The sequence below is a fragment of the Urocitellus parryii genome, chromosome 7 (assembly GCF_045843805.1).
Source record: "Urocitellus parryii isolate mUroPar1 chromosome 7, mUroPar1.hap1, whole genome shotgun sequence".
NCBI classification, from domain to species: Eukaryota; Metazoa; Chordata; class Mammalia; order Rodentia; family Sciuridae; genus Urocitellus; species Urocitellus parryii.
The window spans coordinates 71806441-71830847 of record NC_135537.1 but is presented as its reverse complement, the minus strand read 5'-3'; the positions used below and the strand labels follow the sequence as shown (position 1 = coordinate 71830847).

The 24407-nt window shown below is 39.8% G+C and overlaps 1 protein-coding gene across 1 annotated transcript in view; it reads left to right on the top strand.

Moving 5' to 3' along the window:
- The first annotated feature begins 16222 nt into the window (after positions 1-16222).
- Positions 16223-24407, top strand: part of Fam110b (family with sequence similarity 110 member B) — a 150722-nt gene continuing 142537 nt past the window's right edge. Inside the window, exon 1 of the mRNA XM_026408490.2 lies at positions 16223-16453. The gene's annotated coding sequence lies outside the window, so the exon portion shown is untranslated. The remainder of the gene's footprint in view (positions 16454-24407) is intronic.

Sequence of the window (24407 nt, the reverse complement as noted above, 5' to 3'; positions counted from 1 at the left end):
CCTTTCTTTGTACATTTTAAACAAAATTTTAACTGACAATTAACTTATATGTTCATAAATATTTGCATGTATTAATTAAAATACAACATATACACCGTTATATACCTATATTTAAAGTATAACTTAATATACAAATTTTGTGTGTAATCTTGCCGAATTATTACAAACTGAATCCCAGTAGAGCCATTACCCATTGAAGAAACATCAAATTGCTAGTGTCTATTTAATTACTTGCCACCACGTTCCCCAGAAGTAACACCCATCCTAATTTCTAAAACCATCAACAAATTTCCCCTGTTATTAAACATTATATAAGTGGAATCCTATGGTATACACTCTTTTGAATTCAGTTTTCTTTGCTTAATGATACATTTGTGAGCTTCCCTTCTGTAGTGATATTTATTGGTTACTAATTTATTTTCACACTCTTTAGTATTCTGTTGTTTACTGTACCACAATTGATTTATCCACTCGTTGACTACCGGACATTGGTGAGTTCACAGTGTTTGGATATTATAAATATTGCTGCTATGAATATCCTCGGTCATGTCTTTTGATACTTACATGTATGTATTTCTTTTTCTCTGGGGTCTATTCCTAGCAGCAGAGTTGCTAGGTCTTGGAGCATGGGTATATTCAACTTTCTTAGACATAGACAGTTTGTGTACACTCCTACCTGCTGGGAATCAGCAGTCCAATCATCCCACAAATTAACAGATTTTGTTTGTTCGATTGATTTTTAAACTTTAGCTATTCCGATGTTTACATAGTGGGAAGTTAATTTGATTTCAATGTTTCCATTTCCCTGATTATTAGTGAGACTGACAGCATTTTCAAAATATGTTTGCTAGCTATCTGGATATATCCTCTTGTGTGATCTTTTCAAGTATTTGTGTCCATTTTTCTTTGTTATCTGACAATTTCATATATTGTACATGAATCTTTCTCATAAGTGTTGCAAATGTTTTCTCTTGTTCTGTTATTTATATTTTGACAAACAGAACTTCCTATCTCTAATTTTGTATATTTTATTCTTTTTTAAAAAAAATTTATGCTTTAATTATGATACCTTTATAGGAAGTCTTGGTATTCAGTAGCAAAATTTCTTCAATGGTTTTTACCATTTATCTATGGTAGTGGGGATTGAACCTGGGTGCTTTAACATTGATCTACATCCCAGCTCTTTTCTTTTATTTTGAGACAGGGTCTCACTTTGTCACCCAGACTGACCTCAAATTTGTGATCCTCCTACCTCAGGCTCCTGAGTAGTTGGGATAACAGGTGTGTGCTATTGTACTCTGGCTTCTTATTTTTTTAAGGTCATTCTGATTAAAATGGTTGAATTATTGTCTTTTTTGTTGTTGTTGTTCTGTTTCTTTAGTCAAACAAGTTATAAGCTACTAGTAGGCAGGATTGCCACTTTTTCCCTGAGAGAATTACCTCCAAATTGTGAAAATTTCACTTCTGTGTGATAACATCTCCCTTTCTCCATCTCTTTCTGTTAACTAGATTCAAATTCTTGCTGACACCATAATGGAATGAACAGCATTTCTGATGTACTTTGCCCTATACTCAATCACATCTGACAATTGGAAGAACTTAAATCTCTCAGTAGGCATGTAAGCCTATTTTAACATGAGAGAATCCTGTGGTCCCTGGCTCTTGATAGATACTCCTAATTATCTAGAACTCAGAACTCGCTGTTCTCAAACTTAGTCTTATAGGGCTATAGGACTCAAAAGAACACTGAAGTATTTTGCTTCTTAAATCCACAAAGTTCTTCTTTATGGCAAAATAGAAAGCTTTCTAAGTGATGTTGCTTTTTCATACCTAATCCTTTACAGAAATGCAGAAAAACCAATCAATCAGTCTTCTGTTTGCCCCACCTTGCAAACTCTCATAAACTTTAAGAGTTTTCTCTCTTCTCAGTTCTTTTGGGACCCATTTCCAATTCCCTTAAACTTGTTACCTTTAAAATGTGGCAATAAAAACCAGACAAAACAAAGTAAGGGAAAGTCTCTTTCTCAGACTTTGAAATTAGCCTTTCTTCCAAAATGTACATTTTCAGTATCATACTGATGTTTTTAAAAAATAAAAGGTCTCAAATTTATTTCATATTCAGCTTATGATCAGCTCAGTGAGGTTGGCTGTCATTTAATGAAATGGCCATTTCCAAAGGTGCTTTCATTTCCAGGGGCGTTTAAGCAGAAGCAGTATGACCATTTGCCCATGATTGCATCAGCACTTTAGGTATGAGGTTTTGCTAGACATCCTTTATGATCTAAATCCAATACCAAATGACCCCCAAAATGCTTCTCACCAACTTTCCCTTAGTCTGCATTTATACTGTATTTTCTATCATAAGCATATTTATCACTAAGGGTTGTCTTTTTCCTTATTCTATACCTCCACCTCTAATATCCAATTCATCTTCAAATTTTATTCCAAAAATAGAACCTGCATTTATTAAATGTTCCTTTATCTTCATCACTGCAACTTGGTGCAAGGCACCTCCATTTGCTTCCCTTGAACACTGTAAAGGTCACTGTGAAAGATCACCAACTGGTCTCCCAGCTTCTATTCTTACTGTCAACACACCCATCCATTTGTGAAACTTCAGCTAGACAGATTTTGCAGAAATATAAAGCAGTTATGTAACTTCTAGTGTTCCTCATTGCAGGTAGAATTAAATATGAATTTCTTGCTACGGGCTTTTCTCTTCTTCAGCCTCCTCTATCACTACTCTTTGACCTTCATCTCAACACACTTAGCTCACTCCTGCCCCAGGGCCTTTGCAAAAGTTATTCCCTCTGCTTGGAATTTGCCTGCTTCTTCTCTTTACAGCACTGGTTCTTTCTATTTTCTCTGGTCTCTGTTCAAATGCATCTGTACAATGTGATCTTTTCAACCACCTGATCTAATTAAATTTCAGACTTCATAGTCATTTGCTCTATACAGTATTACTACAACTTGGTGCAAGATATCTCCATTTACTTCCCTTGACCACTGTGAAGGGAAGTAGTCTTTGGTCAGTCACATTGTTATAAAATGATTGTCAGGCTTTGCTTGTTATTTTTATTATTATTATTAATCATTATCATCATCATTTGGTACTGAGGAATAAACACAGGGATCTTTACCACTGAGCCACATCCCTAGCTTTTTAATTTTTTTAATTTTGAAACAGAGTCTCACTAAGTTGCTAAAGGTCTCACTAAGTTGCCCAGGCTGACCTTGAACTTGTGAACCTGTGGTTCTCCTCCCTCAGTCTCCAATGTGGCTGGAATTATAGGACTGTGCCATGGCACCTGGCCTTTGCTTGTTATTTGATTAAGCACCAAAGGTGCTTCCTACTAATGCTGTCTTCCAAGAAGCCTTGTAAGTTTCCTGGAATTCTTCTTATATAAAATATTTTTAGGTTCTCTTTAATGAATTTGGAAGATTGTCTTATCACTGAAAAAGAAAGAAATCCAACTGAATGAAAAGGAACAGAAATGTGAAATATGCAGGCATATTTGTGGCTGTAGTTATTCCACAACTTGTACATTATGTGGTTAACCTCAACATGTGGAAAAATACAGTAAGTCCTTCATTGTGCAGGGTGTGGTTACAATATCATATAAACTGCATGGGTTTCCTTTCTTGCAAATATTCTATAATAAACAAACAATATATTGAGATTTTCTGCATAATAATTATATATATATAAATAATTTTTTCTTAAAGATGTGTATTCTGCTTTCTTTTCACTTTTACCAAAAAAAAAAAAAGGTTTCAAGTCCACAAACATGGGAAAAGGCCTTATATTTTATTGAAGTCATTTATTTATGGGAGTATCTGAAGTAAGTCAAACTTGTCCAGCAGGAAAGACAAAAAGAAAACATTCCAAGTTGTTACTGTAACAAAATTTTTAACAACAGTAAATTTAGAAAATTTTCTACTTCAGACAGCATAATTTCTCTTTTACTGGGGAAGGTGAACTAAATTTAATTTGTACAGATCATCCAGAATTTAGGCTACATACACTGACAAATATTGACAAAAATTGTTCCCAGAAATCATTAAAATCATTGGATTAATTTTTTTAACACTTTCAAAAAAATTTACAAAAGAGAACATTTCAGTAGTAGAGGTTCTGTGTGATTTCATCCAGGGAGGATATCTGAGGTGTGGCCAGTGGAATGGGACAATGTAGACTATGTGGTTTTTTATGTCAGCCCTGCAAAAACCAGAGAGAGTATAGAGAAGGATATTGTCAAAATTTTAAACTTCAGTGTCCCTCTTAGTTGAAATTCTTAGAGACATCTAGCAAATGTGTTACTACTTACGATGTCAAAATATATAGTGGTTCTTACCAATTTATTTAATAAGAAGAAAAATAAATAAAAGAGTAAGATTCAAATTATTTATTTAAAACACATGTGAACAGAATAGAATTAAAAGATAAAGCACAAATATATGACCAACATCTAAATGTCAACCATTCTTCACAGGCTAAACTATTTACAAATATACTAGCACCATTACCATGGTATGTTGTTTACAAGAGACTCACACCGCAAAATATGAAAACACTTTTTAAATAACATTTCAGTCTTCAACTAAGAGCATCATATAGGAAAGTAAAAAAATTAATTATTTCACACTAAATTAATGGCAGATTATGAGTTTTCATATTAATTAGATTTGCAGGGCAATTGCTCAGCTACATAGCAGTGTTGTTGAGATATTTAACCACATGAAACACATTAAAATCTCAATTTATTGTTATAGCATCAGAAAATATACACTTTCTAACTTAAGGCCTTTTTTTGATATTGAGACATAGGAAGATAAAGTATATACTTTATCAACATCTTACTTGGTTAAGTGTAAGGTAATAGGTAGGCTGTTTATGTAATAACCTTCCCTTACGTATAAAGCCCCATAGAAACTGCAACATTTCATATAGATTGTAGGCTGATGGGAAAAGGGTGTGTGTGTGTTCAGGTCACACTTCTTTAATTAGTTCAGAATATGAACTATAACTGTACATATAACTGCTTGGCTGCAGTTATAATAGCCCACAATGTATAAGGAAACGCATCTCAGGATCTGACAAACTCAATAGGTCTTCTGCCTCTGCCCTCTGTACTTGGGGCTTGCAACTCCATTTTGAAAGAACTAAAACTATGTGAGCAAGAACCACATGCTCTGGGGGTGAGGGGAGAGCACAGGAAGCTGAGTGAGCTGTCAGGTATAGCTAAAGAACGTCTCTGCCTCCAGGTGCCTAGCATTCTGAAAAGCCCTTCAGCAGTCTCCTCACCATGCTCACAGCCCTACCTGGGTGACTCACATCTTGTTTGGTTCAAGAACCACCGTCATCACAACTATTTTCTCAAATACAATTTTTGCATTTAGAGAAATAAGGCATTTCATTTATTGGAGGTCAAGAAGAATGTCTTGCTATTCATATCCTTAAATATGCAGCTTAATGAATCTTTCGGAATCATTCCAAGTAAGGGTAAAATCTGAAAATCCCTCATTCCCTTTCTTTTCTGGATTGTAATGTGTGTCCCAAGTGGGAGAGAAGTCCTGGTGGCTACTGGCAGCTGATGCATTTAGATTAGAGGCTACTCCAGGATGACAGCATATCTTGTGTACAGGACCAGGTTGCACAGGAAATGCTGAGATTCAAACCAGTGCCCAATGGGGGAGTCCAGATGCCTATAAAGTGACATGATAATTATAACACGATCAGAGCATGTATTATTTCACTGAGTATTTGACAAACCTTTATCAGCTCCTTGGATTTGCTAAATAGTATGGAATTTCAAATGAGGGCTTAGTTTTATCTCCTGTTCTCATGTTGCTTACAGTCTGGTGAGGTTAATAAGGAGCCTTCCAAGACCCATAGGTATTATTAACCTACTTAATTGCATTGGGTCACTTATTAGGGCACCGTGCAGTTTGAGTTATTATAAATAAGCCACGAAATCTAGTGTGACCTAGGAAGACCTTCTAAGAACAGCATGAGTAAGATGTTTACTGAGAGTTTGGGAATTCAGTCAATCCAAAATTCATAAGATGATTAGGCTTTATGATTATGAGAAAATTGTACCACTCTTTAAAACCTCCACTTATTACTTAGCATAAAGCTCTTTCATAACAACAAAAGAGGAAGTGAGATTGTTAGAGGAAGATGTACATATGATAACTGTTATAGTTACACATGTTATTTTTGAAGTCTGTGCTGATTGGGTTCATCTACACTTCCATCAGAGGCACCAAATTTTCAAGTTATGCAGTTTGTTTGTTTGTTTGTTTGTTTCCTAAAAGATTTCAACATAGTGTGATTTAGTCTTCCTACATATTCTCTATGCCAGAGTTCAGATAGGTGAGTGGAACATGAGCTGGGGAATAGAGACCCTCCCTCCCGGATAGCATTCTCTCTTTTCCTGACCTCCTCCCTCCATTCATTGCTTGGCCCCTTCCTCTCCAATGACTAGCTGGCTAGGAATTTGCAAATGTTGACATTCTAAAAAGATATCTACTTACAAGTTTGGGCTGTTAAACCAGCAGAAAATGAAGGATGTGTGTAATCTGTGAGTAAACAAAACAAGTCAGTATCATTGAACTACCCCTCAACAGATTGATTTGTGCCAATTTGGGGAATGGAAGAATGATCACAGATAAGGTTAAAAAAAAAAAAAAAGAGCACACTTGACTAGCTGTGTGATTACAGTTCAACTGGGAAAGCTATTGTACTAAGTGCAGATAAGATGTGAATGATGAGATGCATGAGTGAAAACACTGAAAATGAGAGATTTGGTGACAGAATGCAAGAGGGTGGCATGCGTGGGTGAATGAGCTAAAATTCACATCTGTACCAAGAGCATTCGACATTTTGTTAAAATTTCCCTGTAATTTGCAGGTGATTTCCACAAACGTCAGAAATACTTTGCTCATCTTTAACATTAATACCAGATGACTGAAAACCAGAAATTTCCTACCTGAAATTCCTCACCAAACATTTACAAGTCATATCATTCACGTTACACAGAGCGGAGGAAAATATACACATCAAACCCCAAGATATACAAGTCTGTGCACCTACTTTAAATGTATTGTAAATAGAGGGAAATGGCTATTATGTGTTGGTACCATCTGTGGCTCAGAGACCTAATATTCCCTCCTTGTCCTTTTCTCCTTGTTTTCTCTGCTTGTTATCTATTTTACTCATTAGCATCTCCGCTATACGAAGGTGGAAAGGAGGAGAAAAGTTTAAGTTAGTTCATTTATTTTCCTGGCCACTAATAATCACAACTGGTTTAATATTTGATTAGGAAGAGGTCTGAATGAAATTAGAAAATTCAGTTATTTATGTCACCTCTGCTTTTTGAGTCCAGAGCAAATGAGAACCAGTGAGCTCCGCTCCAAAGAAATGGATTATAGTCCTATTAAGTTCGCACTCTAATGTTCCAAGTTCACCTCACTGTGAATAGTTTAAAGACATTCCACGTATTTTGTACCATATTTCACACTGTCTACAAGATTATGGAAGGAATGTATGTTAAACTAATATTCCACATACGATATTAGCAAATTCTAACAGCATAATCTTTTCCAAATATTTTAAAATCTGAAAGTAGGTAGATGTCTTGACCCAAATAAAAATAAGAGCTCACATATTTATTTCATATAAGTGGATACAGCATCATGGTTCTCAAGTATAGATCAGTTTTATGTCTGGAAAGGACCTGAACAGCTTCAAATCCTCTCTGCATAATGAACATGCTGTACAGTGGCCCCTTCCTACTTACTGATTCCATATCTAGGCATGCAACCAACTGCAGATCAAAAATATTTGGAAAAAAAGATTGCATCTGTACTGATCATATACAGACTTTTTTTCCTTTCCATCATTCCCCAAACTGTATAATATAACAACTGTTTACATAGCATTTCCATTATATTGGGTATTATAAATATTCCAGAGATGATTTAAAGTCTACAGGAGGATGTGCATATGTTACACATCATTTTATATAAGGAACCGGAGATCTGAGGATTTGGGGATCTGTGGAGGGTCCTGGAACCAATCCAGGGACCAAATGATTAGTGTAGGTAACTATTTGGCAATCAAGAGTCCCACAGGAAATCTTTTTATTCTGTTCACTGTCAATAACAGAATAGGAAAATCGATTCAGTTCAGTTCAATTAAACAGACAGTATCTGTGTGTTCTTCAGAGTCTTGGCTTCTGTGTGTGTGTGTGGGGGGGGTTGTCCTTGTTATTCCCTGATATTGTTCAGCTCCAGCTCCCCCATCTCTGTGTTAGTGACACTGCTGCCTTCACATTCGCTCTCAGGGTAACAGTTTCCTGTACCTGTCAAAATCTAGGTTGATTCACCTTTCAGTTTTTGATTTTTCAATTTCTGTAGCACTTTTGTATATAGAGCCCTTTATTAGATTCCTTGTTTTGCACTAGTCCCTGACTCATGCATTTGGGAGTACTAATACTTCAGTTATTAACAAGTTGTAGTGATAAGCATTGGGGGCGTAGATGTGTTAGTCAGCCTTTTGTCACTGTAACTAAAATACACAACAAGAAGGAAAAGATTAATTTGGGTCATGGTGGGCCAACTTCATTGCTGTGGACCTAACGTGAGGCAGAACATCATGGCAGAAGAGTGTGGTGGAGGGAAGCTGCTCAACTCGTGGTGGTCAGGAAGCAGAGAGAGAAGAAAGGGCTACACAGAAAGTGCAGCCTTCCAGGTCTAGCTCCCCAGGGACCCACCTCCTCCAGGCATGTCCCACTTGCCACCCCGTTAGTCCATTCAAACTAGGAGGATGGATTGGGTTACAGCTCTCAAAATCCAATCATTTCACCTTTGAATATGCCTGCATTAACATAGGAGTTTGGGGTGGGGGAATACCCTGCATCCAAACCATAACACTAAGAGATAAACTGGTGGAGTGTTGTGAGCAAGATACACCATCAACATAGACCAGACACATCTGTGTCATTCCACCATGTCGGCCATTATTGAATAATAGTGAATTCACAAACTTCATCGATTCACTGAATACTGGATATTTGGTTCACTTGCTAGCCATGGCAGGAAATCACAGGTTCTTTTATTCCATTTTAGTCTTAATTACTAATATCTATGCCACTCAAATCATACACAATGCTTTACGTAATTATGTGTGTGTGTGTGTGTGTGTGTGTGTGTGTGTAATACATATTACAGAAAAGCTAAGAAAGGTTCACAGTAGCCAGAGAATTTCAAGAGGCCTCACTGAGTGCAGTCAGAGAACAAACAGAAATCCAAAAGGACACTTCAGGTGGTCAGATTATGAACCAGCTAAAGAACTTGTTCTGGGCACAGAATTTATTCTAGGCCAGGTCTAGTTGGCAGGCAGTTTTGAAGTGGGCTGCATCAAGCAGGGAGATGGAACTGAACTGAAACCCTGGGGAAAGAGTAAGGAGTTCACTCCCTATCCGCCTGGTGATACACTTACTGTATGATCTGATAAGATGAGGGACTGGTATGTGCCACAGTATGACTATCTTAGGTGCTCTTCCTTTTATGTGTTTCAGGTAAGGATTTGCATCATTCAGTGACCTGGTGTGTTTGATAAACCTGTGGGCCTGGTTTCTCTCATATGGGTTTGATATCTCCCTGCATCCATGTGCTTCTGATTCAATTCAGTAAGTTCAAAAGTAGTTGTTTTTTTATTAGTTGTTTTATTTATTATTTATTTATGAATATGTGCCTTATTATTGTGCTATGTAGCTGAGGTTTATTTTTGTCGATAAATTCTGTAACTCAGGGTCAGATACCATTCTATACAACATGGAAAACTAGAAACACAGCCTACTCTCCACAGTATAGTATCTGTTTTATGTGATTTATTTTTATTTTAGACTCTGTTGTAGTCTGTCATTTACACAAATACAGTAAAATACTGCATCCTAGCAATGTCAAATTGCTATAAAAGTTTCTAAACAGTCTTTCACTTTCTAAACTCATGTTGTCCTAAAGCATTCAAATAGTTCATAGGCCCTTCCAGTCCACAGATGGCTCCTGAGTTGCACTAGTCTAGCAGAGAGCTAGGGAAAACGGAAAACAAAACAAAACAGAAAAACAAATGAAACCAAACCCCCCAAATAAACAACTAGCCTCAAGATCAAAACTACAGGAGGAAGTTGGAGTGGAATTCCAGAGTCATGGGTCAATCAGTGGTATAGTCAGCCTCCCGTATCCGTGTGTTCTGCATTCTGGGATTCAACCAACCATAGATCAAAAACATTCAGGAAAAGAAATTATATCTCTACTTAACATGTATAAACTTTTTCTTATCATCATTCCTTATAGTACATTAGAACAACTATTTACATAGGATTTACATTATATTAAGTATTTTGAAAAAATGTGGAGATGACTTAAAATATATGGAAGGATGTACTTAAGTTATGTGCAAATACTATGCTGCTGTATATAAGGGACTTGAGCATCTGTGGAGTGTGGTATCTGTGAAGGGTCCTGGAACCAATCCCTGATGGACACTAGGGGATGACTGTATTTGGAGACATCACATGGACAGATGGAAACCGACTGGGGACAGAATGTCAACAGGCACCATAATTTGGCCAATGGCAGGCAAGCAGGTATTCTGTGAAGAAGAAATAAAGATGGCAGGCAAAGATTTCAGAAGGAGGAGGAAGAAGCACAGGCTCAAAAGCATGCCATATGGGCCCATGAAGAGAGGCTCCTAGCCCTGTATACTTTCTAGGGACACTTAGTTCAGTATGCTCTGATCAAAGCAGATACAGAAATAAATTATACTTTTTAGAAAAAACTATAATCACAATAAGTAGCATAAAGGGGTTGGAATAATTGTTTTGGATAATTTTCTGTTACAGAAAATACTGCCATCATTGATGATACCAACAACTACACAAGAGAACTTTTTGCCATGATAAAAATGTTTTTATCTTGGCCATCCAGAAGGACAGTTATTGGCTATTGAGCACTTTGAAAAGTAAGTATGTGAGAAAAATTTTAATTTATCAGCATTTAAAATTCAAAAAAATTACTGGGTGCTGTAGCATACACCTGCAATCCCGGCAGCTTGGGAGGCTGTCACAAGCAATTATCATTGGCACAGTCTGAGGCACAGTTAGATTCAATCAAACCTATTTTATTGATGCTCATCACACTTCAGACACACATCCTAATCCTAAGTCCTGAAACTACACCCAAGGGTCCCAGGTGCTCACCTGTGACTTGTCTTAAGTCCAGGTCGCTGGAAATCTATCCTGGCCAGGGGAGTCTTGTGTAGGGGGGACAACAGCAACAGAGATCTCAGTCTTTCTGTCCAGCTCCTGTTAGTCCCATCTCCCCCCAGAAGTATGGGTTTTAAGTCCTAGTTCAGTTATGCTTACAGCTGATAACTGGGTAAGGTCTGGGGTATATGCCCCAGGTGCAAACTCTTACATCACTAACTTAAGTCTAAGTTTTGCAGTTTATCTAAGTTCTGTAGTTCACATTACACTTATATCACATTACACATTACGATAGGCACACTGCTATAGTCATTTACTCATTCACTCAACACACACACTAATTAATAAGAATCAACAGTGACTAATCCTATAATATTTCTGGTATTCACATCAGAGGCTGAAGCAGGAAGATCACAAGCTCAAAGCCAGCCTCAGCAACTGAGAAAAAGCTTTAAGAAACTTGGCAAAACCCTGTCTCAAAAAATAAAAAGGTCTGGGATGTGGCTCAATGGTTAAGGCCTCCATGTTCAATAGCTGGTACAAAAAAGAATGTTTTTAAAAAACTAATTAAAAGAATTATTTTTTGGGGGGTGGGTGGGTGCTAGGAATTGAACCCAGGACGTCGTGGATGCTAGGCAAACACTCTACCATTGAAACACATCCCCAGAGAGAAGATGGGAGTGGAGGGGAAGGGAGGGGAGGAGGGATAGTAGAAGATAGGAAACGCAGCAGAATACAACATACACTAGTATGGCAGTATGTAAAAAAGTGGATGTGTAACCGATGTGAATCTGCAATATGTATACGGGGTAAAAATGGGAGTTCATAATCCGTTTGAATCAAGTGTGTGAAATATGATACGTCGGGGCTGGGGATGTGGCTCAAGTGGTAGCGTGCTCGCCTGGCATGCGTGCGGCCCGGGTTCGATCCTCAGCACCACATACAAACAAAGATGTTGTGTCCGCTGAAAACTAAAAAAAAAATAAATATTAAAAAATTCTCTCTCTCTCTCTCTCTCTCTCTCTCTTAAAATAAAATAAAAAATAAAATAAAATTGTCCAAGGACTCACTGATAGATTCTCTTTATTAAAAAAAAAATATGATATGTCCAGAGCTTTGTAATGTTTTGAACAACTAATAAAAAAAGGGAAAAAAATAAAAATGCAAAACTCAGTGATACAATAAAATATCTTATTTTGAAATTCTAAAAAAAAAAGAAATTTAAATGAAACTCAATGATTCTGAATGTCCTCAAAGTTTAATCCATTTTAAATTTAAATAGTCTCCCATGGGTAGTGATTATCTCCTTGGATGGATGTTGTGTGATTCATACGCAAGTTTTGTTTAGAGTAAAAGATATATAGGCTTTGGGGGTCTCTTGGACCAGCCTTTCAATCTTTTAATACTAACTCTGTGCCCCTGGATATTTTACTCAACTTCTCTGGGTCTGAATTTCTTGTTCATAAAATGAACATCATAATATTTATGTTCAGGGCCCTTGTGAAAACTTAAAATGAAGCATGTGAATTGCCTAGCGCAGACTAAGGATTTAATAAATGGCAGCTATTAGTAGTAAATGGTATAGATCAGTATTCATGAAGATAACTTAGTTATTTGGATTCCTCTGATCCTCAGCCTGACCGCTTGCAGTAAACTGTGAAACAAGCAACAGGAGATAACCCCCAGGGGCTGTTGCTAAGGGTGGAGTGGCCTCTGGGTCTAGCCACTGACAATGCTTCCCAGTTAGCAATTCTCTTTATCAGCCTTACTGTGAGCTGCTGTCTTTTTTCCTTCAGTGTGATTGCTTCTAGCAAATCCTCCTACTCCTATGCATTCCTCTCCTTACTGCTTTTTCTATAACCATGGAAGAACCGGAGGCTGTAAGGGAAAAAGACAAATGGAGATTGTTCAATCAATAACTTTAATTTTACATACAATTCTAAGTAAATGGAGCCCATCTGAGGACTGAGGGTTTCTTAAAGTCTTTTTTCTGTGGGAAGAAGAGCACAGATTGCCAGACCTTATTTACCTTAACCCTGACCAATTGCTGCAATCTCTTGAGACAAGTTTTTTTTGTTTTTGTTTTTTAAATATAAATGCCTATTCCTCCTCCCCCAGTCTGGAGACCTGACCCTGTTGGAGCACTCCAGGTGAGTCTGTACTGTTTGAAAATCACTAGGTTATGCCATGATTCCAGGGAGGTTGTTCTGGACAGACAGGGCTATATGACCTCTAGTTTACTTAGAGATCTTGTACCATGCTTGGGCAAGCAAACAGCTCAGACAATACAGGGATACAATCCATAAGCTTTGGGGGAAATCTGAATGTTTTGGCTGAAATTCCCCCTGGGGAATCAGAGCCAATCATTGGAGCAAGTGCCACTCAGAACTGGGCTCAGAACCAGAATGCATTTTTTCTTTCCTTTTCCTCTTAAGCTGCCCTGTCATGATTCCAGAGATGGTTCACTTCTTTGTATTCTCCTTTTGTGGAGCTCATATCTGTTTATGATGAATTATTATTCAGTTCATGAGCTTTTATACATTTGAAATTTCACTAGTGGTTGACACACTAGGTACTTACCCATTTGGAGAAAGACTCCTGAAAACTTTTATCTCCTATCTTTTCAATATCACATTTTCTCATAAGAAATAACTCCAGCAATTAGAGATTATAACTAATGTCCTTCAGCCCATTCCCACAGGAGGACTAGGGCCACTATTCACAGTGACCTGTGAGTAATGTCTAATTAACATACTGGTTAGTGTATGGATGATTGTTTGGGTACTAATCAACTACTATTATATACTTTTAGAGAAAAAAAAATCTCTGTGAGACAAAAGAATTCCAAGCATAGGCCAATGGCCCACTTCTGAACAATTCTTAGCACAAGAAAATTCCAATAGAAAACAATTTAATTTCAAGAGTGCCTTGAAGTTTTGTCTGTAAAAGAAAAACTATACAACGTCAGCAAACAAGGGGGATTATAACAGCAAGTTTTGTTGGAATAACTGACAGGACAGAATTTTACTGGGATGTTCTGGTTTAAGTATCTTACTGTTTTCTCTCTGGTTCTATAACTGCATTTTTATTGACTTTGGTTTGGAAGAGGGCAATATGGGGATATTAAACCCACGCTGAACAGTAATAATGACCTAAATGAGAACCTTAATCCTATTAAAAAGTAGGGCTTCTTGATATATACTTTATCAAGAAGTAACTTAGGTAATAAAAAGCTAGAACTCATTGGCTACATTAGTGACCCTCAAAGAATGGATCATTTTTAATTTTAAAAGTGAATATTTCGAAAGAAGTCTACCCCCAAACAGTATGAGGAAGAAATAAAATGTATTGGTGTACTTCTGCAGAAGTCAAAGAATTTTGATTGGTTTGGAAGATGGCTGCCTGGAGAGGGGTCACTGATGTCATCAAGACTTCTGCCTTTATCACACAAGGAGCCTTCTTTCTGGTTTGGCTTGGTTCTCTAGTAGGTTACCTGAGCAACAGAGGGCTTATAAGGCATGGTCTCAGGTACTGCCATATCAGTCAGGAAAAAGGACCACATTCTTCCTAATTAGATTATGTGTCCTCCCCTTTTCCCATCTCTGTATCCAGAGGATGTGATATAATTTAATTGGCAGGTCTGGGTCACATGCCACTGAATGGCAGGGAGATTTGTGTTTTGGTCTTACCCCATGGAGGAAGCAATTCCCAGCAGGAAGGAGTTGGGGCAAAGAAGTTTCTTTTAATAATCGACTTTGGAGGGAGTAAAGCTGGTTACATTTGCTATGGCAATGATGGAAAATAACTTCATTCCACTGTGACATGAACTTTGAACTTCTGGAGTAAATGGAGACCACAACATAATCTGGGATCACCAGGAATGTATTAGTATGACAAAGGGAAGTGCCATATAAAGCTCAGAATCACATCACTATTTAAAATGGCACTCTTGTAAATAACCAAAATTTAATACAGAGTTTTCTTTATTTGTTACTTCCTGAGTTTTATTTATCTGTTAATTTCTGAACTGGAATGAAACAACAGCCACTTGACTTAAGTACATACAGGTAGATGGCTTTTCTGAAAAAAATGAGATGAATGTCACCATATTTCACATATACTAAAGGTGAAAAAAATATCTTTTCTAAATATTATTGAGAAGAAATCATATTTGGTGGATCCTTACCTTGTTCAGATTCAATCATTTTGATGAACATGGAATTCATCTTTTAGAGTTCCCAGGAGCAAAAGCAAAACTAAGTGAGTCAGTTTAGCTTTCCCAAAACAACTCTGTCCCCCAGAGAAAACCAACCATGTTATTAAGCAAATAATAAAAACTAAATATTTTAAGCCAATAATACATTGAGATGAATATGATGCGCCCCTCCCCCCTCACATTGACTTAACTTTGAAACATCAGCTGGTCCACACTCCAGAGGCAGTACCTCAACTTTGAGATTTTTTAAAAATTCTTTATTATTTTCTCCAAATATTTACTTAATACTAAAACACCCATCTGAGTCTGTGAAAGATAGGAAAAAGATCAAGCGTCTCTGGACTAGCTGATGAAGTTATGACATCTGCAACCAGGCTCTAGTCGCCAGGAGTGACTGGTCTGAACTAGAGCGGCAAGCTCAGATCCAGGGGATCTTTCATCAGGGTAGGAGCTGGTGGGCAGGTGCTGGTTTGGCCAGGAGGATGGGATCGGGGATAGGGGAAGTAGGAGTCTGGATGGAAGTGGGCGGGGAGAAACAGGAACAGGAGTGGGGGTACAGGAGGGGGTGGGGACCAGGCAGGTGGGGTTGGGGCGGGACGGGGGCGGAGCGCCCTGGGGGCGTGCACGCTCGCTCAGGGACACGCGCTCTGGGCCACAGCAACTAGCTCCAAGTTCCCTCCCTCGCTCTCCAGCAAAGCCTGCCTGAGCCCTCCCACTCTGTGCAGAGCGAACGGTCGCTGCAGTCGCCAGACTAACCCTCCGCGGCCGCTAGTCCAGGGCCGGCTCCGGAGCCCGCTCCGCCCCGTTGCCCGGCGGCGGCGGCGGCGGCGGCTAGAATTCGGCGGCCCAGCAGCTCGCGCTCGGCCCGCCTTCCCTTGTGGGTCCCGACTCTCCCTCCTCATCTCTCTCGGGGTCCTGGAGCCGAGCTCGGCCCGCACCTCCCGGGGCCGGTAGCGCGGCCGAGGTAAGACTGGGCCGTGGGTGACTGCTGGGGGGACTGCCGGTCGGAGTCCGGGATTCGGGTCCCGCGGCCCCTGCCGCGCGGCGACTGCGGACAATGCCCCAGCCTCCGCGGCCGGGCGGCGCGCGCCAAGTGGGTGTGCGCCGGTGCCTCCGCGCCGTGCGTGGGGCGGTCTACCCCGACCTGGGGGCCTCCATGGTCCAGTGGACCCTGGTGTCGCTCCGGGCCGCCTGGAGAGGCGCTCCGCCACTGCCCGTATGGCGCCCCCTCTGCGCCGGGCTGCTCGTCCTGGGCTCGGTGAGGAGGCCGGGCACGGCGCCGGGGCCCGGCAGCGGCCGAGTGGAGTCTGGCGGCGCTGCGAAACCGAGGTGGGCTAGGAAAGCGCGCCCGCCTGCAGCTTGCTGCTGGGGGAGTGGTCCTCAGGGACGGGACCTCCCTCGACCCCCCCCCCCACTCCGTGCTTGGTGGCCCATTTTCGTGCCAAATAAATACTTTCAGAGTATCAGTACGTCCTGATCCCTGGCTGGGAGTTATTTCAAGAAATGCAGATCCCGAGGCTCTGAAAGTTTATTTTTGATTACCCTTCCTGTCCCTCCCGTGGTCTCAATTGTCTCTACTTTCTTTGAAAGCATGCAGGTTGGAAATTGAATTAAATTCTCCTAGGCTCACTCGTGCGCCCATAACCCAGCGGAGCACATAACTTGGCAACAAAGCCGCGTGCAGGCTGTGGGAAGCCCGGGTGCCCGCCTGCCCAGCCTGGGTGTCCCCCCCCCCTTTTGTTACAACAGGAGCCGCACACTGTAAACGGCAGTGACAGGTTACCCCCCCCCCCCCCAGCCCTCCAGACTGGCTGGTGAAGAAGGAAATGAGAGATAACTTTGCTGTGTGCTTAAATTACTCTGGAAAGTGGAAAGAAAACACCTGGTGCCCGGATTTTTAACCCTTTCAGGTTGTTGTTCCGATTCACAACAAAAATGAGCAGGCTTTCTTTCCTGCCTGAAATTCAGGCGAACTCTGGGTTTTCCTCACAGCCAAGTTCCGTCCTGTGCAAAATCTGGCACACATCTGTGACAACATTGCATGGCTGGCCTTGTGAGGACTGCTAACTGGTCTGTTTTTGCAAAGAGGAATATGATAGTAGAATCAGCATTTTTGCAGTATGAGTAGTATGACTTCCATTTTCTTCATTTCCCTTGTTGGTGTGGGGAGATATTTATTTAGCGTTTCCTTCCTACTTTACTCTTAGAGTCATTCCCCAGGAAGATATCTGGGGTGATTTTTTTGTTGTCCTCATTTTGTGACTTTGAGACCCCTGGCCATTCAAATGAGTTACTAAGCGTAGTTATTTTAACACAAAGGTGTTTAGGGTGAACCGGAATTCTTTAATGATCGATCGTATCTCATTGATTTATCTTATAGGTATTGGTATTGTGATAGATTGTATACCATAAAATCAGTCACTGAGTGAACAGAGAGGTGACGATGCTTTCTGAATGCTTTCTGAACCTGATAATCCGTCAAGGGCCTTCTCACAGTGCCTGGTACATAGTGCTAGTGTCAGCTTGTATTATTTTTGTTTTTAAAAATCATGGTCCATTTTAGGCGCGCAGTTAATTTTAGTTCAGTATTGAATTATTGTTTTGCTGAATATTGACAAGCTGCTCTGTGTATTCTTAATGCCTGGTGTGGGTTAATTTGGTGCCTCTTATGTATCCCACCATAGGGATAAGACAATAGTTCTGAACTCTGTCATATCCTGGTTCATTTCGTAATGAGAATTGCTTATGCTTAAAGGGTCTAATTGTCCAAGCAGAGGCCTAGACATTTGGGAAAACCTGGGGCTCTGAACCCTATCCCCAAGTCATCCTTTTTTTTTTTTCTCTCTAGCTTTAGAATAACATTTCCAATTCCTAATTGAAAGAACAGTGTTGGTGTAAGCAGTTAGGTAACTTACACTCTGTTAGAAGATGATAAAAGATAAATATGTTTACTATATAAACATCTACCATCGCATGTAATTTCTTATTTGTTCTTTAAAATCTTCAGAGCTGCATTTATATTATAGTCTAAATAGCTAAGAAAAATTAAAACTATTTACTTGCTGCTTGTCAATAACGGAGACAGTGTTTATAATTTAGATATTTTGTAAGATATCTTATTTTGAGCCCTGTCCCACCACTTGACTTTGAAGTGACATCTTATTCATTCCTAAATAACTTATGTAGCAAAACCAGTGCTTTGCATTAACTCTCAGGGTCCTGCAGAACCTAAGCTGCTGTAGGCACAGTGGTATGGCAGTAGGTGGTGCTGTGGATAATGCTGGTGGCCCCCATACAGGTAAGTGGAATTGGAGGGATTAATTGAGTAATTCCATTGCTTGTCTCTGCCTTTTACTACATAGATATCATCCTGTTTTCTTTAAATAAAATATTTTTTTAAAGTTTGCTTTTTGTATTTTCAGCTTTTTAAGATACTTCCTTGCCCTAGTTATTTCTTTCTGCAAGCCATAGTATTCTAGGTTTTAGAATAAATGTTGCTTGTTAAAATTAGACAACTGTACCCTTATTTTTATTTTGCCATCCTTGCTAACCTGAACTCACTCCCTACACACACTTAAACTTTTAACAGAGAGAGACTAATAAATTAATTTAAGAAAATAACTTCCTAGGGTTATTTCCTTTCCCCGCTCCCCTTCCTGATTTTTTCTTGGCTCCTGATGTGAGGCAATGGGAATTGATGTTCAGGATGAAGACTGTGAAACTTTGCAAAGTCATGACTCATCTGAAAAAAAAATATATTAATTCTACACAGTGCAAGACACTAAGGCTAGAAAATGGATATGTACACTCAGAAAAGGGGTTTTCTAGTTAATAATAAGTTACCCCCAAGGGCTGGGTCTGTCTGGGAACTGCACATCGCTGTAGGCAGTTAATGCATCTCCAGGCAGCTGACAATGGGTTTGTTCTCTTTACCCCGCCAAAGCCTAGCAGTTACTGTTATCTGCTTAAGTGACTCGTGTGAGTCACATAGCTCAGAAGTAGCAGGGTGTATTTGTCTCCGGAGCCCAAGGATCTCTCCACCGAACCATGAGGAATAGTTTCTGCCTTGTACACTCAGCTGCTGGAAGTATCTGCCGCCTTCTTTTGGGGTTTGGCATCAACAGTGTTCTGGGTAGCATTTGTTCATCAAAGGGTCCCAAGTAGGAGAAATGAAGCTGTTTTTATTTTCAGAGGAAACCTCGAAAGATTTTAGCCTACCTTGTTTAAAGGTTGTTTGTTTTTGGAGAGCTGAAGGAAGAATGGCCTAGTTTAGCTTCTTTCAACTGTGTGAAGGCCAATAAAAATGGCTTAGATATTGAAGTCAGGCATTACCTTGTGGCTTCAGGCTTTGTTGCTCAGGTGGTCTAGGAGCAGTCACAGCTCTCCTCCACCCAGTAACTAACTTTCCCTTGGGTCAGAGAAGGTTTATTCATTAGGTTCAGTGAATAAACCATACCACCGTGCCTTAAGTACATCAGAAGGGATTATGATTAAGCCTTCCATCAAATCTCCCTTCTATATTGTCTTTTAAATTTTTTTTTAATTTTACACTTTAGGCAGAGCCTAATTTTTCAAAAAATGCTGGCATTTTTTGAGTTGAAAACTTTTTAGAAATACTAAAGCAGTGATATTTGAAAATCGTTAAGAAGAGCAAACAAATTGTATCCAAAGTGTTTCTCCAAGAAGCTAAATGAAGCATTGATTCTGGACTTTGGGAGAGAAAGTAATGGGGTGATTTCTATTGACAATTTTGGAAATAGTTGTAGGAAATTTAGTTTTTCATTGTAGGTAAATGTCATCATCCAAATGAGCGGCTGCAGATGATTAAGATAAAGGCCAAGATTCTCCACTGCTCAATCATTTTTCTTCTCCTTTTTAGACAACCTGGGTTTGTTTCTGAATGATCCTTTTGTAATATAAAATTAATGAACCTGAATCATGCATATGAGGAAAAGGGACTAAGAGGGACTTTATGTTTTTTAACATTTTGGAGTTTGTCTCACAAGGAGAATCACCTGAGAACCTCCATTCAGAGACATGAGACTTGGTTTTGATTTTGGTCATTACTTTCTTGAAGGAAATCTTAGTAAGTGAAGCAGATTCCTTGCTTTTTCTGGACTGGTTGGTGATAAAAATAATGAACGTGAATGATTAAGCAATTTTAGACAGACACTAAAACTGGGATTTTGAACATTGTAAATACTTTAGAGACAAGTTCAAAGGTCAATACCTAAGTAAAAGGAAGGTGAATGTCATTTGGCAGACGGACTTCTGCAAGAATTAATTGAATTATGCAGGACGTTTTGTGCATCCAGCCAAGATCAATGGGCTTTGAAATTGCAGTTCCAGATAAGGACTTTGAAAGTCCAGATCACAAGCATGTGGGAATCTTTGAGTGCTTATGTTGTAATTCAAGGCATTTTTTCCCCCTCATAACCCCCTGGAAATTTGTTTCATCTTTTTAATTTTTTTTTTAAGGAGGAGTTACAGATATTCTTCAAAATGATCATTCTTGCCAGTGATTTCTTTTTGTCCTATTAACAGGAACTTAATATAAGAAAGTAATTATGCAAAAGAATGTGGTTTAGTCATTTCTTCTCTTACGATGGTTATATTAAAAAGAAATTGATGAAGGGCTTATTGTGTGTCAGGTACTTTGTATAAGTAGTAGCCAGGGAAAATATAGTCCTTACTTCTTTGGGGCTTTATAGTGTAAAGTGGGAATGTAGATAATTAATTATATGAATAAATAAAAAGCTAATTTAAAGCAGTAATAAGGGCAGACAAGAATGGGAGCCATTTTCCCCTTTGAGCTGGGTAGTCTGGGAAGGCTTAATGGAGGACTTTAGAGCTAAGAGTGAATTAAAAGGAAGGCAACATTTGGAAGGTCTCTGGGCATAAAATGTGGCTTATGCAAAGGCCCTGTGGCAGGCAGAATCTGTTTTTGTGAGGAACAAAAGATAGCAGCAAAGGAACCAGGTCAGCAGGGCCTTGCAGGCCATGGTGGAGTGGGGTGGAGATTTTCAGTTTATTCTAAATACAGTGGAAACCACTAGAAGATATGATTCAAGGAAGACCAGGTTTTAATTTACAGATTTGGAAACACACTGTGTGTGTGGAGAACAAATCTTTGGGGAATAGTGGCATCAGGGAGCCAGTTAGGAAGCTGTTGCATCGATCAGTGCCAGTTGGCCTGGAATAACGCAGAGGACATAGAAGGATCTCACTGAATGCAGGATTTTGAATTTCTCCTTACCTAACACACCATTGCTGTTAGGTGTGTCATCAATTTCCAGACCACAGAGAAGAAAACATACTGCCCAATTAACTGTGATGCATGACCCATTGTGATATGAGTCCTGATTTTAGGTAATAAAACTGAAAATTAGGTGTGTTTTGTAGTCGGTGATAGATGGCATATTCTGGACTTGAAGCCTGAGAGGTCTTGCTGATTTGTATTTTATTTCTGTTGTATTTGACTGATGATGAGTTGAATCCAGTGTTTGGAAGAACTGTAGGGAGGAAGCTCCGGTATTGTAGAATCACCTACCTGTGGATTGGAAGCTTGGTCATGGTCATGGGGATCCCAGGCCAAAAATGTAGTTGTAGGCCAGCAGATGACCAAGTAGGTTCCTTAAGGACAGAGAGATATGTCCTGCAGTTGAATCTGTCTGGGTGAACAGACCAGTTCTGGGTAAAGTTGAGCAAGTTATAGAGGCTTCTGAACTTCAGTTTGATGGTTTGCAAAATGGGGACGGCTGGACTGCCTATTTTCTAGAAACGTTAGGGGCTTAAGTGAGATGATACTTGCAAAATGTGGAGCACCGTATCCAGGTTGTTGCTGTTACCTCTTTCTGTCTCATACTCTCACCATGTAGGTCACATGTCAAAAGTTATTGTTTTAGACTTGGCTGTGACTGCCAAAGCTAGAGCTCCCCTTCCCCAGCTACTCTGTCCTGTCTTATTCTCAGCCCTCATCACTAACTGAAATGGACTAATTTGTTTTTATGTTGGCAGTACCTTTCCCAAGTTGAAAGGTGCCCTGGCATGTCTGCCGCTGTATCTGCAGGGTCTCCCTGGCCAGCTGCGTTGCATGGCTGAACAGATGGTTGCTGAGTGGCAGGTGATGCTGCCGATGCTGGTTACGAAGACTCAGCCTTCTAGGCTCCTGAACACAACTGGAAGGCCTACTCTCAGGCAGTGATCTTGTCTCAACTTTGTTTTTGAGCTATGATATGACTGACTTTCCAGTTGAGCTGTATGTATCTGAGGTCTAGCCAGGCAGGTTCTAAATAGTTCTTTTGAGGAAGGGGTTGGAGGAGAGGAAGCGGGAGTTTCCTGGGGGTAGTAGGACATGCTTATGTATTTTGGTGTGGCTTTCCAGAAAAAAGTCACTTGCTTGGTCTTGAAGCTGAATGTTACCTGAGGCTTTGCTAATGCCTGAGATGCTGTGTACAGGTACCTAACTCATATGAAAACCACAGGAGTACATGACAGAGAGACGCATCCTTTGTAAAAGAACCCAATGCTTGTTAAACTGCCCTGGACACCCCAGAAGTCAGAAGGACTACTTTCTCCCAGCACTGAAATTGGGGCTTGTGTTAGCCAGCTTCTCATCACCATGACCAAGATACCTGACAAGAGCAACTTAGTGGATTAAAAATTTATTTTGGCCCATAGCTTCAGAGATTTCAGCCATAGCTGCCCAACTCTGTTCCTGGGGGCTTGAGGTGATGTAGAACCTCATGGTAGGAGGGAATGGCAGAGCAATGCTGCTCAGCTCATGGCAGCCAGGAAGCAGACAGAAAAGAGCCAGGGACAACATATAGTCCCCAAGAAAATGCTCCCAGAGACCTACTTCCTCCAACCATTCCCCTACCTATCCACATTTTCTACCACCTTCTAGTATTCCGTTCAGCTCTCAGTGAATTAGGCCATTTATGAGGTTTAAGCCCTCATAATCCAGTCACTTTCCAGAAAGCCTTACCTCTCAATATTGCTGCTCTAGAGATCAAGCTTTCAGCATGATTCTTTGGGGACATTCCAGATCTAAAGCATAATGGACTGTAGCTAGTAGCCTGATAGACCCTCAACTGGTGCTCTTGACTGTGGATTATTTCCCTGGTTTCTGCTAAGATGTTACTTATGATACTGCATCTCATGGTGATGTCTGTTTGGTGCATTGATTTTGATGCTATCTGTATTTTTCAAGAAGAAATCCTGTTCATTTTAAAGAATGTGTATTGTTTTCTAGGCTTTTAATTTTTCCACAGTGTTACTTATTTCCTAGTCTTTGTGTGAAGTTTAGTAAATAAAATGCAAAAAAGTTATTGAACTTTTACATAGGTACTCCATAATCATAGATGTTTATCTACATTTATTCACTATACATGTGCAAACATATTAGTCAGTTTTGTTTCCCTGGCTGCTGGGGGCGGGGGCACAATTGACATTCTTGGTCAAAAATAGAGAGTTGGAAATTGAGCACTTGGCAGTAACAGGAAATAACAATGAATCCTGATAGCAGTTCTGTGTTTTGTCCACATAATTAGAACAGGTGAATTAGGAAGTTCACTGACTATAAATTGGGGATTTAAAAAAAAATCCTTTTATTTTCTCTGTTATGGTTTGGATATGAGGTGTTCCCTTCCAAAGCTCCTGTGTTAATGCAGGGATGTTTGAAGGTGACATGGTTAGATTATTAGAGCTGTAACCTAATAGTCCAACCTAATTTGCATGGACGGATGGGGTGGTAACTGTAGGCAGGTGGGGTGTGGCTGGAGTAGGTGGGTTGCTGGGGGATTGCTCTGGAAGGATCATCTTCGCTGTGGGCCAGTCCCCTTCCATCTCTCTGCTTCCTGACCCAACCATGAGTGGAGCAGCCTTCTTCCCATGTACCTGTCCACCATGATGTTCTG